The following is a 19,922-nucleotide window of genomic DNA, read 5'->3' on the forward strand; positions in this document are numbered from 1 at the left end:
CCAACTCCTGTGGAAACACACTCATGGAGGTTTTGTCATGTGACATCCTTATACCCAAACAGCCTTTGAGACACGTGTGATTTTATAGCCTCATGGCAAAAGTGTTCAATGGACATCAAGGGAAGAATAAAACATCGTTTTAATCTTTCAGTGGGGAAGACATCGCTGGCAAAGCCAATATTTGTTGAGTCCATTGAATTGAGTGGCTTGCCAGAAAGGCTCAAATTTTGCGGATACCTTTTGACAGTTTCTCAGGGCTACATTTTGGTTTTAGAGGTCTCCTTTATCACTCTCACTAACTTTTTTTTAAGGGAATAGGAACATAGGAACAGATGTAGGCCATTCAGCCTCTTGAATCTACCATTGTGGTCTTTCTCCATACTCCTGCCTTTAGCCCATATACTTCGACACTTATAAAAATATTATGATGGAGAAGAATGCAGTCATGTTGTGACGCTAATGCACATGTCATGCTGAATTGTTTAGGATTTTCCTTTTGGCTAGATAAAGTAGTATGAATGATTTTATCCATTGAGTCCCCAGCTGAGATCCTTGTGGAACACCACTAGTTACACCTATTCTGCCAATAAGGTTACCTACCCATCATTCCTACTTTGCCCCTTGCCGCAGTCAATTTCTCAACCAGGTCAATAATTTCCCTTCAATTCCATAAATGTCAGCTTCAGCTAAAAGTCTGTCATAAGGGACTTTATCAGTTGCCTTCTGGAAATTCATACAATGAACATTCTTTGACTTTTCCCTGGCCACTACTTCAGTCACTGCTTCAATGGTTTTGTTGAGGTGTATCAGGCATGAGCTAACATTTACGCGCCCTCTCTGATCAGCTGAAACTGTTCAGGTGTTTGGTCACTTCCAGAGCCAAGAACGTCTCGTAGCAAAATGTAAAGAACAGAACCCCTGATAAATGACATTTCATTTGTTGAGAGTTTAATTATATCTCCCTTGTTTGCTGTCCCAGTATGAAAATGAAAATGGAAGACATCTTAAGCTTCCAACTCACTGTCACAATCTAATATCAAGTTATGTTACTATCCAATATTGTCATGTTATTTAAATATCTGTGTTTTATTCGCACTAAATTTCTGCATGATATTAATTACCTCTAACTTTTGGAACAAACACATCCCTAGAATTAAGTTCGCAAAAGAAATGAATATACTATGTCCTGTCAATACTATCAACTATTAACCAGAAGATGAACTGGAGCAGTCGTACAGCGGTTATAACACTGCAACAGGTTACTCACCTCCTGACTTCTCAAAGCCTGTCCACCATTTCCAAGGCACAAGTCAGGAGTGTGATGGAATACTCCCCACTTGCCTGGATGGGTGCAGCTCCGACAACACTCAAGAAGCTTGACTGCATCCAGGACAAAGAGCTCACTTGATTGGCACCACATCCACAAACATCCACTCCCTCCACCACTGATGCTCAGAAGCAGCAGCTTGTACTATCTACAAGATGCACGGCCGGAATTCATCAAATATTCTCAGACAGCACCTTTTAAACCCATGACCTCTTTCATCTAGAGGGACAAGGGCAGCAGATACATGGGAACACCACCCCCTGCAAGTTCCCCTCCAAGCCACTCACCATCCTGAGTTGAGGAAATATATTGTCGTTCCTTCACTGTCGCTGGATCAAAATCCTGGAATTCCCTCCCCACGGGTATTGTGGGTCAACCCGCAGCACGTGGACCATGCTGGTTCAAGAAAATGGCTGTGGGTAAGTCTCTATGGTTCGAATCCCACAGCAGCAGCTTTTGGCTGGCTCACCACCACCTTCTCAAGGATATCTATTGACAGGAAATAAACGTTGTTCCAGCCAGCGCCGCCATGTCCCACAGGTGAAGACTGGTCTAAATCACAAATATGAAATCTTTAGTGCTCCAGTGTCAAGTGGCAGAGTTGAAATACAATTGTCTCAAATTTCTTTTGAAGTTCCTGCAAAGTGGTTGATATTTGCAATACCTTTAACCCCAGGGTTTACAGAAACCTTCTCATAAATCTATCCGCCCTCCATGGCTCCACCACTTTCCAGGTCCAACATGGCCCTGAACCAGGAATATCTGAGCTTCAGCCCAATGTGGAGGTCGCAGTTAGTGAGGCCATAGGCAGGAGGCTGGGGTGGGACGTGATCTCTGATTGGGTGCCAACTGGGCTGGGGGAGGGGGTGGGGGAGGGGGAGGGGGAGGGGGAGGGGGAGGGGGAGAGAGAGACACGATTTCTGATTGCAGTAGTTATGGCAGGAGAGAGAGAGAGAGAGGAGCTCTGATTGGAGGAGCTACTCCTCACAGATTCTGTGTCCTGTCGGGTTACGTTTCTTCCATTGGTCAGCTCTGTGTTTGGATTTTCCCAGGTGCTTTAAGACTTTTTCAGGGAGGATTTGCCTGCATTTCCTCCCCAATCCCCTTGCCTCCCAATGAATTTTGAAGGCTGCTTGAATGATTGATGAGAGGGAGGTAATCACTGTGGATCTGGAGTCAGACTAGTTTTGGCAGATTTCTTTTCCCGAATGGTGGGAATGCAAACTGGATATATTGGGTGATAGCTGCCATCATCACCGTTACTGAGGTGAGCTTTAATTGAATTATATTTCCCAAAAGCTGCTGCTGTGGGATTCGAACCATAGAGACTTACCCACAGCCATTTTCTTACGATCCCCACAGCTTTGCTCTGGGATTGGTCAGACTTACTGTCGAGTGGCTATGGGTTATAGAACCATTAAGGCAAGGGTCCTGATAGGGAAATAGGCCATTCAGCCCGAGTACTCTGCATTGGTTAGTATCTCAATGAAAAGGACATAAAAAGGGATGAAGCATCAAAATAAAATGAAGGCTCATAAGATGAGAGCCTGAGAGAGATGCTTTAAAGCCAGTTCCTCAGACACCAGTTTGGCACCTACTTTCTTTGTTTTGGCTGGAATCTGTGTCAAAGGTCTTGTTTACCTCAGAATGGGCGAGGAGCTATCAGTTTGCACTCACGGGTGATGCAAATATTTATTAAAGATCTCGGCTTGCTCCGTCCAAAAGGCATGAGTCAGCAGAGAGAGTGCTGCCAATCTCAACACAAACAGACGGCTAATCTTTCTAAGACAGAACATGCCCTCTCTAATCCGTCTCTCCACATTCCTGCTCACATCCGTCCCTCAGCCCTCTGCCCGGACTTATAAGGTGAAGGGGAACGGCATGACGCTTCCTAAGAAAGGAAGATGGGGGTCGCACTCGGAGCCAGAAGGGAGCTCAGGATGCAATGATGCACGTGTGACCGGATGGCACCAAAGGGAGATCCACTCGGACTGTCTCTCGGGGATCTCTCTCGCCAAACTAAGCCCACCATCGGCCTTACTCAAGCAGCACAGAATGCAAGAGTGCCTGAAGTCAGAGTGGGCCTAACCAGGCTGTGAGCATTGGACAGGGAAGAACTGGGATTGTCAGTCCAGCTGCATGCTAACCCTGCAGAGGCATAGCAGCCTGCAGAGCTCACTCAGTGTTACACACAGTGGGACTGGCTACCATTGGAAATCTATTAAAGAGGTGCTGGTGGTCAAGAATCCCCACAACAGCACCGTGCAGGAATCGCCTTTTGCCAACCCTCCAGGAATTCCCATTTAATTTCCTGGATGTTGCTGTGCGGGAGATTGCTAAAGAAATTGCAGGGCCATTAGGAATGTCATCTCTTCCCCATGAAGCATCTCTCTCATTCAATGCCCAATGCACACCAAGACCCATCACACTGACTCTGCCACATTGTCTCCTAGTCTGGCAAGGCCTCAATTCTCATAGAATTCCTGCAGTGTGGAAACAGGCTACTTGACCCAATAAGTCCACTCCGACTCTCCAGAGAGCAACCCACTTCCCACTTAACCGAGACACCACGGGAAACTTAGCACGGCTGATGCCCCTAGCCTGCACATCTTTGGATCGTGGGAGGAAACTGGAGCACCCAGAGGAAACCCACCTCTGCATGTGGAGAATGTGCAAACTCCACACTATCAGGCGAGGCTGGAATTGAACCCATGTCCCTGGCGCTGTGAGGCAGTAGTGCTAACTACTGAGCCACTGTACTGCTCTAAAATGCCTCCATGATCTTTGGGATGGAGTGGTGGGGTGGGGTAGGTTGTCAGTGCAGACTTGATGGGCCAAACGGCCTCTTTCCGCACAGTAGGGATTCTATGATCTCGCCTCCCCCACACCCCTCCTTGTCACGCCTCAGGCCCCACTCACTGTCCAAGATGTTGACATTTCTAATGTTCCATTCCTTTTGATAATTCTGGATTTTTGTCCTTCCGCTGGGGAAGGGCTTTGTTATGAGCTACCCAAGCTCTGAAACTCCTTCCTCAAGTCCCTCTGCCATCTCCTGTGTCCTAAATAATCAAACTGTCTTATGAACCACTCCACAAGTGACTAATTTTCAGCCTCTTTTCATTTGTTCCTCCGAAGTATTCTGGGATATGGTGTTAAAGGTGCTATGTGAATTTTCAAAAGATTTTTGTTGTACTGCTGCTCCCTAGAAATAATTTCATTCATGGGATATGGGTGTTGTTGGTTGGGCCTGTATTTATTAACCATCCAAATTGGCCAGAGGACAGTTAAAAGTCACATTGTTATGTGTCTGGAGTCACATGTAGGTCGGCACGGTGGCTCAGTGGTTAGCACTACTGCCTCACAGCGCCAGGGTCCCAGGTTTGATTCCAGCCTCGGGCAACTGTCTGTGTAGAGTTTGCACGTTCTCCCTGTCTCTGCGTGGGTTTCCTCCAGGTTCTCCAGTTTCCTCCCACGGTTCAAAGATGTGCAGGTCAGGTGAATTGGCCATGCTAAATTGTCCATAGTGTTCGGTGTATTAGTCAGAGGGGGTGAGTTACTCTTCAGAGGGTCAGTGTGGACTTGTTGGGCTGAAGGGCCTGTTTCCACAGTGTAGGGAATCTAATCTAATCTAATCTAAAAGGACACAAGGGAGCCAGATGGGGTTTTGCAACAATGTCAGCCATTAGACTTTCTATTTGTTCCAATTTTTATTGAATTCAAATTTCATCATCTGCCTGGATTTGAACCTATGTCCTCAAAATGTTAACAAAACAGGAAGTTGCTCGAAGGTTGGCAGCATCTGTGAAGAGAAATCAGAGTTAATGGTCGGTCCGGTAACGCTTCCTCAGGATGGGAAGTTCTGAGGAAAGGTCATAGAGTCATAGAGATGTACAATACGGAAACAAACCCCTTAGTCAAACTCACCAAATATCCTAAATTAATCGAGCCCCATTTGCCAGCATTTGACCCATACCCCTCTAAAACCTTCCTATTCATATACCCGTCCAGATGCCTTTTAAATGTTGTGTGATTGTATCAGCCTCCACTTCCTCTGGCAGCTCATTCCATACACACATCACCCTCTGCATGAAAAAGTTGCCCCTTAAGTCCCTTTTAAATCTTACCCCTCTCGCTCTAAACTTACGCCCTCTAGTTCTGGACCTTGTCTATTTATCCTATCCATGCCCCTCAAGATTTTATAAACCTCTATAAGGTCACCCCTCAGCCTCCGACGCTCCAGGGAAAACAGCCCCAGCCTGTTCAGTCTCTCCCTGTAGTTCAAATCCTCCAATCTTGGCAACATCTTGTAAATCTTTTCTGAACCCTTTTAGATTCCACAACATCTTTCCTATAAGGAGGGAGACCAGAAATGCACACAACATTCCAAAAGTGCAACGGACCCAAAATGTTAACTCTGATTTCTCTTCACAGATACTGCCAGATCAGCTGAGCTTTTCCAGCAACTTCTTTTTTGTTTCTGAGTCACAGCGTCCGCAAGTCCTTTCAGTTTTTATTTCCTGGGTGATGGTGGTAGTGGTGGGGGAGGGGGGGATAGTGATGGTGATTAGCTCAGTGACTTTACCATTACACCCCCACCTCCTGAGCTACAGGTTTTATCTGCTTGCCACTGCCATCTCTGTTGGGTGGCGGTATTGCTGCAGTCCCAGAGCGGACAGTCAGTTGCATTCTGATATGAGATGTGAACGCGAGGGCATCAGTTTAAGGTGAGAGGGGAAAAGTTTAAAAAGGGACCTGAGGGGCAACTTTTTCACACAGAGGGTGGTGAGTGTACGGAATGAGCTGCCAGAGGAAGTGGTGGAGGTTAGTACAATTACAACATTTAAAAGTCATCTGGATGGGTATATGAATAGAAAGGGTTTAGAAGGATATGGGCAAAATGCTGGCAAATTATTAATTTAGGATATCTGGTCAGCATGGACGAGTTGGACTGAAGGGTCTGTTTCTGTGTTGTGCTATGTGTGGGAGACATGCTATCGCACACCTCTGGAGCAGGTGGGTCTTGAACCTAGCTCAGAGCTAGGGACACTACCACAGGGTCACTGTTGACATTCATACCCTGGATTAGCTGCTCACCTCTAGTGCAGTCCCAACTCATTTCAGATGATTGATGGCATAGCCAATACAGCTTCAGGAGGAGTTGGCGAGATGTCTGGGCTCAGACTTCTCTGACTGGGGAAGAAATGGGATTGTCGAGGGACTGAGACAGTGATTATTAGAACACAGAAGAGCACTGGGCTCCACAGCGGGCAGTTCCGGTCAAAAGAATTAGCACAGGGGTAATGGGCCAAACAGGCTCACCTTGTGCAATCGGGAAAGGCAACCGAAGGGGTCTCCTGGCCTGATCAAAACCCTCCGGGAGCAAACCTTTTATTTTTAACTGAGGAGGTAAGAAACTGGCTGAGAGCACTGTGCATTCGGGGCAAATCGACCAGGGGTGTAAGCACTAAGCTGCCCTTTACTTGTCCACGGGTGAATTTTGCAACACCCTTGGGTGTGACCTTTATTGTAAAAAAACAGTGGGTGCCCCTTCCCAATGGGGCAGATCGATATCTGATAGCAGGCACTCTGCCTCTTCCCCACCCTTGGGCCTGCTGCTTATGAACCCCTTCCCCACCAACCCACGCAACCAAACCCTTGGGTTTATCCAGATTAAGACTCCCCAGCTCTACCCCCTGCCCTCCCGCTGTTGCCTCCAATTTGGGGAGCTGATGGCATCGTGATGTGTCCATGAGCCTTCAGTCCTGCAGCCTGCCTCTCTCAGAGTCACTGGGTTGTCAGTGGTGGGAATGGTATTAATGTGTGTGTCTGTAAGACAGGGCCTCACTGTTAAGATTATTGTGATACATCTGCCTGACTTGTTAGGAATGGAACTGTGTCAGCTGGCCTGGTTCCACAGACTGATTTTCTTGCTGAGGCAAGTAATTCTCAAGGTGAACAGATCGCAAAAGCTGAGCAAAGAGCAAGAGCTCGGGTGTGCACTGAGAGCAGAAACAATTCACGCAAAAAGAAAGCTGGGATTTCTTTCTAGATTTGTAGCCCTCTCTGATGTTTCCCAATGCTGCAGGGGAAACCCGTTTTATCCCAGTTGTAGTGGGAGAGCCTAAGCAGGGATCAGTTCCCCTCACTCAATCTTTGTCAGATGACCTTACTCCCGGGTTTATTTTCAGAATGGCCAATGAGTTCAAGCCTGTTCGGCCTACACATTTAGGCTTACACTTGAATGTGGTGCTGAGGGAGGACTGCATTGTCAGTGGTACTGAATGTCCTTACACCCAAACATAAAAACCTCACGGTGTGAATCAAAAGAGAAGATAGTCATTCTCAGGGTGTCCTGTGTAACTTACCCCTCGACGTTTTGTCAGCAGACTATCTTGTCGTCAGTCTCAATATCTGTGGGATGTTGTTGCCGACAAACTGGCTCTAAGTCAGGCAAATCCTTGCCTTAGGCACCTTGATGGTGTCGGACTGCATAAACTCATACTCATGCATCTTCACAAACATTTCCAAAGTCACAAAGTGGGTGGTCAAGTACGAGGTGGTAAGTGTGAAACACGTGCGAGGTGCAGAGGACAGGCAGGTAGCATGTAACGGCATGACGAGCCTGGGAAGAGGGCATACGAGAGATGGACCAAAGGCACGTACACCGAAGTCAAGTGAATATTGAGCAATGTTGTTCTCTGAGCAATTTCATAGAATCATAGAATCTCAACAGTGTGGAAGCAGGCCATTCAGCCCATCCAGTCCATATCGACCCTCCGAAGACGGTCCCACTCAGACTCTGATCCTTACCCTATCGAGCAGAGGAATTTGAGAAAGTGATTTTGTTGAAGCAGCCTCATAAACATTTGTTTTTCACGTTCTTGAGTACAACAATGATGACATCCTTCCTTCTAGATACATCGCCAGTCATTAAACCTCACAAATCAGAAACCCCAATCGCTGAATCAAAACTGAATCATTGAGGCAAGATTTTGCACAGAAGGCAAATGCAGGTAAGATTCACACATCATACATCTAACCTCCACCTTAAGCTATAACTCAGGTTTGTTCTTTATTGCTTTGAATGTTGGTTTTCCATGAACTGTGCTGTTGAGATGATTTGTAGCCTGGCCAAGAGTCACTGGCACCATCTACTCATATGCAGGTAGTGGCCATCTTTGTCAGCCACCTTGGCATTTATAGGACACAGTCCAGGGCAGAAAATAAACAGGAAGTGGGCAGAGACAGGAAATGGGCGCAGGAGAGGCAGGAAGTGGACAGAGGATAGCCAGGAAGTGGACAGATGATAAACAGGAAATGCGCAGAGGATAGACAGGAAATGGACAGAGATGTGTAGTGATTGCAATGAGGTCAGCCAGCTGGACCTCACAGGATATGACTTCTGTGACTGGGGCTGTTAACCGGGTACAATCAGGGAGCCCTGGCTGACAGATAGAAACGGGAGTGTCAGACATCCTGTTCACTCTGAGAGCTGGCTCTGAGGGAGCTGGATCAGTGTCAAGGACTCTCTACATGTACATAAAGAGTGACTTGGTGATGGGATACCACCCTCTGTGGAGTTATTTCAAAAGGTATCCCTGCTAAATTTGGTAGATATATAAAAGTCAGTGTGAAAAGGACATGGGGAAGATAGTAGAAAAGGTTAAGTGAGTGGGCAAAGATCTGGAAAATGGAGTGTATGTGGGAAAATGTGAAATGGAGCATTTTGGCAGGAAGAATATAAGTGAGGCATATTATCTAAATGGTGAGAGATTGGCGAACTCCAAGTTGCAGGAGGATCTGGGTGTCCTAGTGCATGAATTGTGAAAAGTTAGAATGCAGGTGAAGCAAGTAACCAGGAAAGCTAGTGATATGTTACAGCTATTGTGAAGGGGAATTGAATACAAAGGCAGGGAGGTTGTGCCTCAGTTATTCAGGGCATTGATGAGACTATATTTGGAACCCTGTGCATGAAATTAGTCCCCTTACTTAAGAAAGGATGTAATTGTACTGGAGGCAGTTCAGAGAAGGTTTATGGGACCAATAGCTGGAATGAGTGGATTGTTTTATGGGGAAAGGTTGGATGGCCTGAGCCTGTGCCTGCTGGAGTTTAGAAAGCTGTAAGAGGTGACTTGATTGAAACGTGATAAAACCCTGAGGGATCTTGATGGGGTAGATGTGGAGAGAACATTTTCTCTCATGCGAGAACCTAGAACTATGGGTTGCTGTTTCAAAACAAAGAGTGACCCATTTCGGACAGAGGTGAGGAGGATTTATTTTCTAGCAGAAAGTTGCTGGTCTTTGGAACTCTTTTCCTCACAAGGCTGTGGGAGTAGTCTTTAAATATTTTTAAAGCGGAGTTGGGTATGTTCATAGGGAAGAAGGGGTTGAAAGGTCATCGGGGTCACGAGAATGCGGTTTGCCCATGATCATATTGAATGGTGAGGTAGGCCAATGGGGCTGAGTCATCTTACTCCTAATTCAGTTTGATTTGATCTGAATCATTGTTGTCACATGTACCGAGATACAGTGAAAGATATTATTTTGTGTGCTCTACAGGCAGGTTATGCCATACAAAGTGCATCAGGGTAACAGAACAGAGTGCAGAATACAATGTTATAGCCACAGAGAAGGTGCACAGAGAGAGAGAGAGAGAGAGAGAGAGAGACAGCAACATTAACATTTGAGAGGTCCTATCAAAAGTCTGATAACAGCGGAGAAAGAAGCTGTTCTTGAATCTGTTAGTATGTGTGTCCAAACATCTATATCTTCTGCCCAATGGAAGAGGGTGGAAGAGAGTATAACTGGCCTCTTTGATGATGTTGGTTGCTTTCCCAAGGTAGAGGGATGTATAGATGAGGTCAATAGATGGGATGTTGGTTTATGTGACAGACTGGGCTATGTTCTCAATTTGTTGTCGTTTCTTGCAATCTTGGGTACAGCAGTTACTGGACCAAGCTGTGATGCATCCAGATAGGACTCTTTCTATGGTGCATCTATAAAAATTGGTAAGAGACTTTGTGGGCATGCAGAATTTCCTTAGTCTTTTACATAATTCACCCCTAGCTGATGAGGCACTGAACTGAGAGCACATTACAGTTCCAGTAATGGGATATTGTATTCCTGATTCCCTGAACAGTTCCACAAAGAATTTGCGCTCCAAAGACCCTCTGGTTCTCTGCCACCGGAGCTTGCATTTCTATAGCCAGGGGGCTACCGAGGGATGAAATAGTGGCCACTGTTTCCTTTGTTGGGAAATTCAGGAAAATCATGAATGTTATTAAAAGGGGAAGTTGGTTTGGGTGGAATACTTTCAAGATGAAGCTTGGTTCAAGTTGGATTGGTGGGGGTTGTCATGTGATCAGTTGAAGTGACATTAGCTGGAACAATGCCTTTTCCAGTGAGCGTCACACTGTCTTAAGGGGTGTGATGTCCTTTACAGAAGTCAAGAAGAGACAGGAAGGTACACGAGGGCTATGTACAGGTTGACACTGGAAAAGGTGGAAAGAATGGCTAAGACAAACAGCACAGAAACAGACGCTTCAGTCCAACGTTTCCATGCTGACCAGGTTTCCTCAACTGACCTAGTCCCGTTCACCTGCGTTTGACCCATATCCTTCTAAACCTTTCCTAGCTATATCCATGCCTTTGAAATGTTGTAATTCCCGCAGGCAAGAGGAATCTTCCTAAGTTGAGGCTGTTCCTCTTCCTTAGTCTATGCATGTGCTCTGTTGTCTCCTGCCAGGGTCTGGCTATGGAGTGGGAACTGGTCCAAAAAGATGTACATCCTGTGCAGCACTATATAATGGGAAGCCCCTGACTTCAGCTCACTAGGGTAAATGCACATGTATCTCCATGTGGGGCACACTGATATATGACAAGGGTCTTGGTTAGCCTGTCCCAGTTCCAGTTGAAACTTTATTGCTGGAACAGCACAGCAGGTCAGGCAGCATCCAGGGAACAGGAGATTCGACGTTTCGGGCACAGGCCCTTCTTCAGGAATCGTGCCTGTGCCCGAAACGTCGAATCTCCTGTTCCCTGGATGCTGCCTGACCTGCTGTGCTGTTCCAGCAATAAAATTTCAACTTTGATCTCCAGCATCTGCAGACCTCACTTTGTCCCAGTTCCAGCATGACCTGGAGTAAGGCGGCTTACAAAGGAGGTGCAGGGAGGACTGAGGCCATCCCAGAGCCCAGTGAATGGCAGGCTCCCACAGACTGGGCAGACAATGTTTCACTCACCAGTACTGACAGGAGTTTACAGGGCCACCAATAAGCGGTAGCCTGTCTTACTCAGTATCTGAAGGACACAGGTGGAGATCACAGTAACTGCCCTACAGTCTGCACCCAGTGTGCTTGAAGGGATGTGTCTGGCAACACAGGAATGATCAAGATTGTTCACTCGAATTGGTTGCTCGTGCACTCCCCTTCACTATCTCCCCGCTCCTCCTTTTCAGTGGCCTACTTCTGCTATGAACTTGTACGTTGGAATGGCCCTCCTGATGACGCACATCTTTTGGTGTCAAGTGTCGTCTGATAATGTTTGTTGTTGGGGATGGCTGGCAACACAAAAAGGACCACACAAATGCAAGTTGTTGTTGGGATCGACCCCCTCTCTGCCAAACTGGGTCCGCAGTGCAGCTTGAAGGAGTTTCAGGGGCCATATTCCCCACCTTGGCCTCACCAACCACGGCGCTCAGATCTCCCCATAGTCACGTTTCCGAGATCCGCTGCATGGTCACAGGGTTACAGATGGGTCACTCCCTCGTGGGGGTTTCCAGAACTTTCCGCTGAGCTGACTGTTCAGACGGTTTTTAGCTGTTCTGCCCACCCCTGCCTGGTCCAGCGTTGTTGGTGATTGAGGGGGGGGGGGTTGGGGGTAGATAGGAGGGGAAGGTCTGAACCTGGCTCTTAAGGACAACATGCTCGCAGTTTTTAATCAAGCTGGGAGGGGACCGGAATCTGTGATGGGAAGGCGAGCTGTCCCAATCGGAGAAATCATGATGACTGGGAGGGAGTGGGTGACTCCCTTCCACCAGCAACTGATATGTGTTATTGTTGTTGTTGGGATGGGAGTGAGTGTGGGTAGGGACAAGGCAATGAATTATTTTTCCTCTTGACTAACACTGAATTGCAAAATCACAAAGTAGGGTAGGTTTCTGATGAAGACCATGACGTCAGAGAGATTATAGGCACTTGTTGGAACATCATGGCCTTGAGATCTGTTTGTTTTGGTTTTTGCAAGCCCTCAATCAAATGCAGTCCCTCTCTCTGTCTCTCTCTCTCTCTCTCTCTCCTGATCAGCTTTCTGTTAGCTTCAGGCTGGGAGAGCTTAAAACCAATATTTCATAGCATTTCATAGAATTTCATAGAATCCCTACAGTGTGGAAACAGGCTATTTGGCCCAACAAGTCCACACCGGCCCTCCGAAGAGTATCCCACCCAAACCCATTCCCCTACCCGATTACTCTACATTTACCCCTGACTAACGCACCTAACCCACACATCCCTGAACACTATGGGCAATTTAGCATGGCCAATTCACCTAACCTGCACATCTTTGGATTGTGGGAAGAAACCAGAGAACCCAGGGAAAACAATGCAAAGTCCTTTGCCGGTATCTCCCACCAAAGCTGGTATTAGCTGGTATTTGCCAGTATTTATTGGGTGTGTATTACTCAGACCTCTGGATCCCCAGAGTCACTGTGACATGCTCTTCACCTTGAACCTCAGCACGGTTTGGGTGGGCCAGCATTGTCTCTGTTTGAGAGGCCAGGCATCCAGTACCTTGAAGTGACATTCCTCCGATGAATGAGTCATTGGCCCTCCGATATCAGTCAACTCATCACTCGGGTTTTGATTTTTAAAAGAGCGCTCCGATCCACAAGTGATTTAAAGGGGCCACAGAGGGCGGAGTTGGGAGGGGTTGCTCACAATAAAGTCTCAAGTTGTAGTGAGTTACAAGATCCCACTATGTCTCTTTGCAACAAACAAATGAGAAAAGATTCTTGCTTTTTTCCCCCCAAAGCCCATGTGTATTAACGTCGAGGCCTAATGATTGGAGCCTCTTGCACAGTAAAGGACAGTCATTTCTGTGGAACGCCGTTGGTTTCCATGGCGACGGCAGGTCCAAGGCCTGAGGCTCACTGTTCAGTCCTAGGCCTGAGGCCTACTGTGCAGTCCGGTGAGGTGCTAGAACTTCTGTGTGTCTCATTAAAAGGAGAAAGTGAGGACGGCAGATGCTGGAGAGTCATATTTGAAAAGTGTGGCACTGGAGAAGCACAGCAAGTCAGGCAGCATCTGAGGAGGAAGAGAGTCTAGCATTTCTGGCGTAAGCTCTTCATCAGGAATCATTATAAGGCAACTCTTGGAGTGGGGTGTAGAAGTGAGGGGTGGGAAGGGCTGCAGGTAACACAGGAGAACGAGGTGGGTTGCTGGAGTTCAGGCAGATATGGGCTAGTCCAAATCTAAGCCATGGAAGCTGGCGTGTGGATCTCACCAGGACAGTCAACATGGGCATATGGAACCCCACAGATAGCATCCCAAAAGCAGAGTGCAGATGCCAGAGGAGCCTACCAGATGGAAAATAACTCTTGGTTTCATCCTGAAACCTTGTTAAAAGTGGCATTGGCAGAGTCCAGGCTCTAGAGATGGAAATGTGTTGCTGGAAAAGCGCAGCAGGTCAGGCAGCATCTAGGGAACAGGAGAATCGACGTTTCGGGCATTAGCCCTTCTTCAGGAATGAGGAAAGTTGGTCCAGCAGGCTAAGGTAAAAGATAGGGAGGAGGGACTTGGGGGAGGGGCGTCGGAAATGTGATAGGTGGAAAAAGGTCAAGGTGAGGGTGATAGGTCAGACTGGGGTGGGGGCGGAGAGGTCGGGAAGAAGATTGCAGGTTAGGAAGGCGGTGCTGAATTTGATGGATTTGACTGAGACAGGCTGGGGGGAGGGGAAATGAGGAAACTGGTGAAATCCGAGTTCATCCCTTGTGGTTGGAAGGTTCCTAGCCGGAAGATGAGGCGTTCTTCCTCCAACCGTCGTTTCGCTGTGGTCTGACGATGGAGGAGTCCAAAGACCTGCATATCCTTGGTGGAGTGGGAGGGGGAATTGAAATGTTGAGCTACAGGGTGGTTGGGTTGGTTGGTCCGGGTGTCCCAGAGGTGTTCCCTGAAACGCTCCGCAAGTAGGCGGCCCGTCTCCCCAATATAGAGGAGGCCACATCGGGTGCAAAGGATGCAATAGATGATATGTGTGGAGGTACAGGTGAATCTGTGGCGGATAAGAAAGTTTCCTTTGGGGCCTTGGAGGGAGGTGAGGGGGGAGGTGTGGGCGCAAGTCTTGCACCTCCTGCGGTTGCAGGGGAAGGTGCCGGGAGTGGAGGTTGGGTTGGTGGGGGGTGTGGTTCTGACGAGGGAGTCACGGAGGGAGTGGTCTTTACGGAATGCTGATAGGGGAGGGGAGGGAAATATATCCTTGGTGGTGGGGTCCGTTTGGAGGTGGCGGAAATGGCGGCGGATGATGCGCTGTCCGTTTGGAGGTGGCGGAAATGGCGGCGGATGATGCGCTGTAGTCCAGGCTCTACATTGGCACCTGCACTCTCCTGTGAAATGACTTGGGATATTCCGACCTTGGTAGATGCAAGCTGCTAGATAATAGGAGGCTGACTGAGTACTGCAGCTACATTATTTTAACAGAGTGGGAGACTTAAGTTAGGAAATTAGAGACTCATTAGTCTAAGGTGGGGAAGTTACTGGGAGCCGTTCTTCGAAGGAGTGACTGAACACTTGGAAAACTATGACCTGATCAGAGAGAAGCAGCATGAATCATGAAGTGGAAGTCACATTGATCTTTTGGAGGGAGTTACTCATGCTGTCAGTAAAGGACATGTTACTTATATGGATTCCAGGACCTGGTAGTTATTTGTGCAGAATCTACTTTGGAGACTGTAAGCAAAAATGGACCTACACAAAATTGGAATCAACCTACTGCTACTTAAGACCAGGGATTTAGTTCAGAAATGGGGAAATTGTGATGAAGTGGGAATATCCCAGTGCTTGAGCCAGGAAACACTGGTTCAAATCCCATCTGCTCCAGAGGTGTATAATCCTATCTCTGAACAGGTCAATTAGAAAATATCTAATTCAAAGGTAGGATGCAGAGTTGCCCTGATTGGCTAGGTGCTGGTGGACCCAGGGGTCTGGGCTTGGCCTATGGTGTTTCTCGATATTTAGAAGCAGTTTAGATGGAGGATTGGAGAGGCGCTATCGAAATGTGCTGATGACACTACATTGGGTGTCATGATGAAGATGGTGGGTGGCAGCAGGAAGTTGCAAAAGGACATTGCTGCATTTAATGGATAATTAAAACCCATGGTAGGTGGAGTTCCATGTTGGAAAACATGAGTTGACCCAGCTTTCAAGTTCAGTCACCATCTCATGAGTTTGGCTACCATTTAGGGTATCTTAGATAGATTCACCACCACCTGTTCTATCATGTTCTTTGTCTAAGCTATCAATACCATGTAGGGATCGGGGGCCCAGTTAACATCTTAAGTAGAAAGTAGGCTTAATTTTGATGAATAGTAAATATGTTTATTACATAAAGCATCACATCTGCGATTGTGATTATAGCATGGCACGGTGGCTCAGTGGTTAACACTGCTGCCTCATGGTGCCAGGGACCTGGGTTTGGTCCCAACCTTGAGGGACTATCTGTGTGAAGTTTGCACGTTCTCCCTGTGTCTGTATTCCTCCACGTGCTCGTTTCCTCTCACAGTCCAAAGATGTGCAAGTTAGGTGAATTGGCCGTGCTAAATTGCCCGTAGTGTTCAGGGATGTGTAGGTTAGGTGCATTAGTCAGGGGAAATATAGAGTAATAGGGGAATGGGGGTGTGTGGACTTGTTGGGCCGAATGGCCTGTTTCCACCCTGCAGGCATTCTATGATCACCTTTTGTGAGATACTGGGCTCCACCTTAGAGTAAATTTTATGAAACTACTGTAGCTGCAAGCTGTTAACAATCAGAGCTAACCACTGAAGCACCACATGAACTCTGATGAACACACAGAGACCTAGTTAGCTCCGCCCAGAACTGTCCTGATGGATGGGCCTTGCCTCATTACGGCCATTAACCCTTTTGGATCTGACTGTCCCCCACAACTATGTACTCTGGATAGGTCGGAATATTTTCTAAATGAAGGGTATGTGGAAACTGGGAACGAGCTGGGAGACTGAGAAGTTCAAATGCGGATTCACTTAAAATTTGAGGATAACTAAATAACTAACAAGGTGAGCAGACCATCTATGGCTGGAATACAATCTGGTGAAACCTAAGTTCCACTCGCTCAGAGCTCAGATTAGGCCCCGACCTAAGGATGGTGTTCAGACATTGCAGCAGAGAGACATTGGCTTTCGGGTAGTGGGGGGTTCTGATGATAGGGTTAACTTATGAGGGTGGGTTGTCTAAACTGGTCTTGTATTCCCTCTAGGCTTAGAAATTTCAGCAGTGATGTAGCTGGTGTTCAAGATGATTAAAGTCATGATATGGAGATGCCGGTGTTGGACTGGGGTGTACAAAGTTAAAAATCACACAACACCAGGTTATAGTCTAACAGGTTTATTTGGACAACACAACCACCTGATGAAGGAGCAGCGCTCCGAAAGCTAGTGCTTCCAATTAAACCTGTTGGACTATAACCTGGTGTTGTGTGATTTTTAAAGATGATTATAGGTGTTGATAGTGTATAGAGAGAGACCACTTCCTTGTGATGGGTGACAGACCAGATCGAGGGGCTATGATCTTCATCAGCACTGGTTGGCCTGGGTTGACATCAGAATGGATTGCCTCAACATAACGGCGAGTAGAAGCATCATCGCTCTTCCAACAAAAAAAAACCCACTTGGTTTAGGACAATTGAAGCTGACTAGCTCCATTTCTGTGACCAAACTTTACAGAACAAAATTGGATGGATGAAGAGAGAGATAAGACACGGTTTGACTGAATGGTTTCTCTTCTTTGGATATTTTTGACAGAAACCACGCTGCAAGGGTAACTCCTGATCATTTTTGCTTTGTTTGCATAAAGGGTGTTACCCCTTCCTTCGTGAATTCATTACAAAATTGCTGGAGCTGTCCTGAGAAGGAGCTGCAGTTATTTTTAGGCCATCTGTTGCAACATGCAGCTAGCATTTTCAGTTTGGCCGGTTTCCATGGTGACTGAGAGAGAGAGAGAGAGAGCGAGGGGGGACTCTCCTGACTGAATCTGATTTTCCTTTCACCAGCACATTTCCTGTTTCGACGTCACGAGTGGGAGAGTTTCACTCCCAGTATTATCTACGGCCACAGTGCATCAGTGCGTCTGCAACTTGGATAGAGCAGCTGTTTCTATAGTGACCCTAGAGTTTATGACATGGCTCTCCCAGCACCGCAGCGGGACATTCAGTTCAATCGATTGATGAAATGGATATTCATTACTCCGTATATTCTCCACCTCAACCACCCCATGAGGCAGCGGGACCTCATTCTAACCCAGGAGAGGACTCTTAGAAGGGACCAAAGGGATGACTTTAGCTGAACTGTCCTGTCTATTGTCTGTTAAAAAGTCAAAGTCACTGGCCACTGTATAAAACTCATGTTCCACCAGTTCCTACAGTTGTTTCCCTAAACTCTCACCTTGACTTACCTTGATAGATCTAAACTTGATCAGACCGACTGTCTGGGGTTTGAAAACAGCTCGAGTTTTCTCTTCAAAATGTACACTTTGCTCATAACATTTTTACAACAGGGTGTAACCATGGCAGGAGATCCTTTCCCAAACTGCTGTGATGGTCAGAGGGGGACCACATTGACATCTGTTCCAAGCTATTCATGAGGGAACAGAGTGAACAATTCTTCCCACAGAGGGAAGGGGATAAAGTGTGAAACCTATGGTGGGGGTGGTGGTGTGCGGTGGTAAGGAACACTCGATGGCTGCTCAATCAGTTGTTCTACGTCTGTGATTGACAGATTTTTTTTTAACCAGCTGAGGGACATGGAGCCAAGGCCGATGGGTAGAGTTTGGATAGGGATCGGCCATGTTGGAACAGGCTCAATGGGCTGTCCTCGCACTCTTGAAAAATGTGGTGCTGGAAAAAGACAGCAGGCCAGGCAGCATCCGAGGAGCAGGAGAATCGACATTTTGGGCATAAGCCCTTCTTCAGGAAACGTCGATTCTCCTACTCCTCGGATGCTACCTGGCCTGCTGTGTTTTTCAAGCACCACATTTTTCAACTCTGGTCCCCAGCATCTGCAGTCCTCACTTTCTCCCTGTCCTCCCACTTTTCCTAATCTCCTCTGTGGTTCATTGGCTCCCTTGTGTTGGGATGTTTGTGTGACAAGGTTGATGTTTAGAACTTCTAGTGTATGAGACATGGTTTTCCACACAATCTCTGGAAAGACTTGCAAGTACTTCATTTGGGATACACTGGCCAGTCCCCTTCTCAGTTGACTATGTTTGAACTCCAACATTTGCACTCTCCTTTCAGACGCTACATTTACCATTCCCAAATGAGGATAGGTGAAAAAATAACGTGGGGACTATATTTGACAATGCGACCGTTGACATTGTTATAGCCAGTCCCTGAGAAGAATGTGCTAACTTTCTGGTTAGCCGTGGGAAGGCAGTGAGTGGTGAGGATGGGAGGGGCATGATGGGAGTCAGAGGATCATGTGATGACTTGCCCAGGGCTATGCCCAGCCAGTGATAGCAAAGCTCTGTCTCCTTTTGGTGCCTGTGTTAGACCGGTCAGCACTTATATAACCTGGTAATGGGTCACTTTTAGCTCTTGATTCACTTGGCACCACAGTGTCACCGTGTGTATTTTTCCTGCTATATGTTCTCCGATGCTGAAAATAACTGATCTAGCACAGAGCTGCAGGATGAATGTACACGGGTCACGTCACTGTCTATATCTGACTGCTTCCTATTTATTCTCCCCTCTTGCCCAACAGAGAGAATCTCAGTCCCCCCGGAGATGTCCTACACACAGTGAATGGTGGGAGGGAGTCACGGAATTTGAAACATTTAAGAGGGAGAACACAGCTGATCACAAGAAGTTGGGTGAACCAGGGTCAGAAGGAGGCCCTTCAGCCCTATGGAGCTATCCCACCCATTCGGTCCACTGAAGGCTGAGCTGCCGTAAATGCACTATGGGGGTGGTTTCTATTCTTCAATAAACTTTAATGGCTTAGACATCTGTGTGGCATAGCCAACATGATCAACAGAAGCCTCCATCGGAAACGTGGCAGAATTAAATCAAATATTGTCGCCGAGGTCTGGTGATGTACCTCAGGCTCCGTGGATGCACACAGGCCTTCAAAAGCCCCCAATGTACCAGTGGGAACTACGTGTTCCCTCATCACGGACACTCGATTGTGAAGGTGACTGTAGCTGAGGGGCCGAATGTAGGGTACTGTGACCCTCTCTGTGTCCCGCTGGCTGGACCTGTTGATAGTGACGTTGGCTTGGGCCCAGGATTGGGTCAGCGAGGAGTCCCTTAGATCTGACCTCCCCCTATCCCTCTGCACAGGCTGTCCATAGGCCGGGTGCATGGTGCAACAAAA

The 19,922-nt window shown here is 47.2% G+C and overlaps 1 long non-coding RNA gene across 1 annotated transcript; it reads left to right on the forward strand.

The window, feature by feature from the left end:
- The first annotated feature begins 4,765 nt into the window (after nt 1-4,765).
- LOC148148567 (uncharacterized) lies at nt 4,766-19,328 on the forward strand. The gene is made up of 3 exons (XR_015758766.1): nt 4,766-4,817; nt 8,243-8,340; nt 19,311-19,328. It is a non-coding gene; the product is annotated as an uncharacterized LOC148148567 (long non-coding RNA).
- The last annotated feature ends 594 nt before the right edge of the window (nt 19,329-19,922 follow it).

Source organism: Chiloscyllium plagiosum, unplaced genomic scaffold, assembly GCF_037043375.1.
Source record: "Chiloscyllium plagiosum isolate Xiang-an unplaced genomic scaffold, Cpla_swu_hap1 HiC_scaffold_12, whole genome shotgun sequence".
NCBI classification, from domain to species: Eukaryota; Metazoa; Chordata; class Chondrichthyes; order Orectolobiformes; family Hemiscylliidae; genus Chiloscyllium; species Chiloscyllium plagiosum.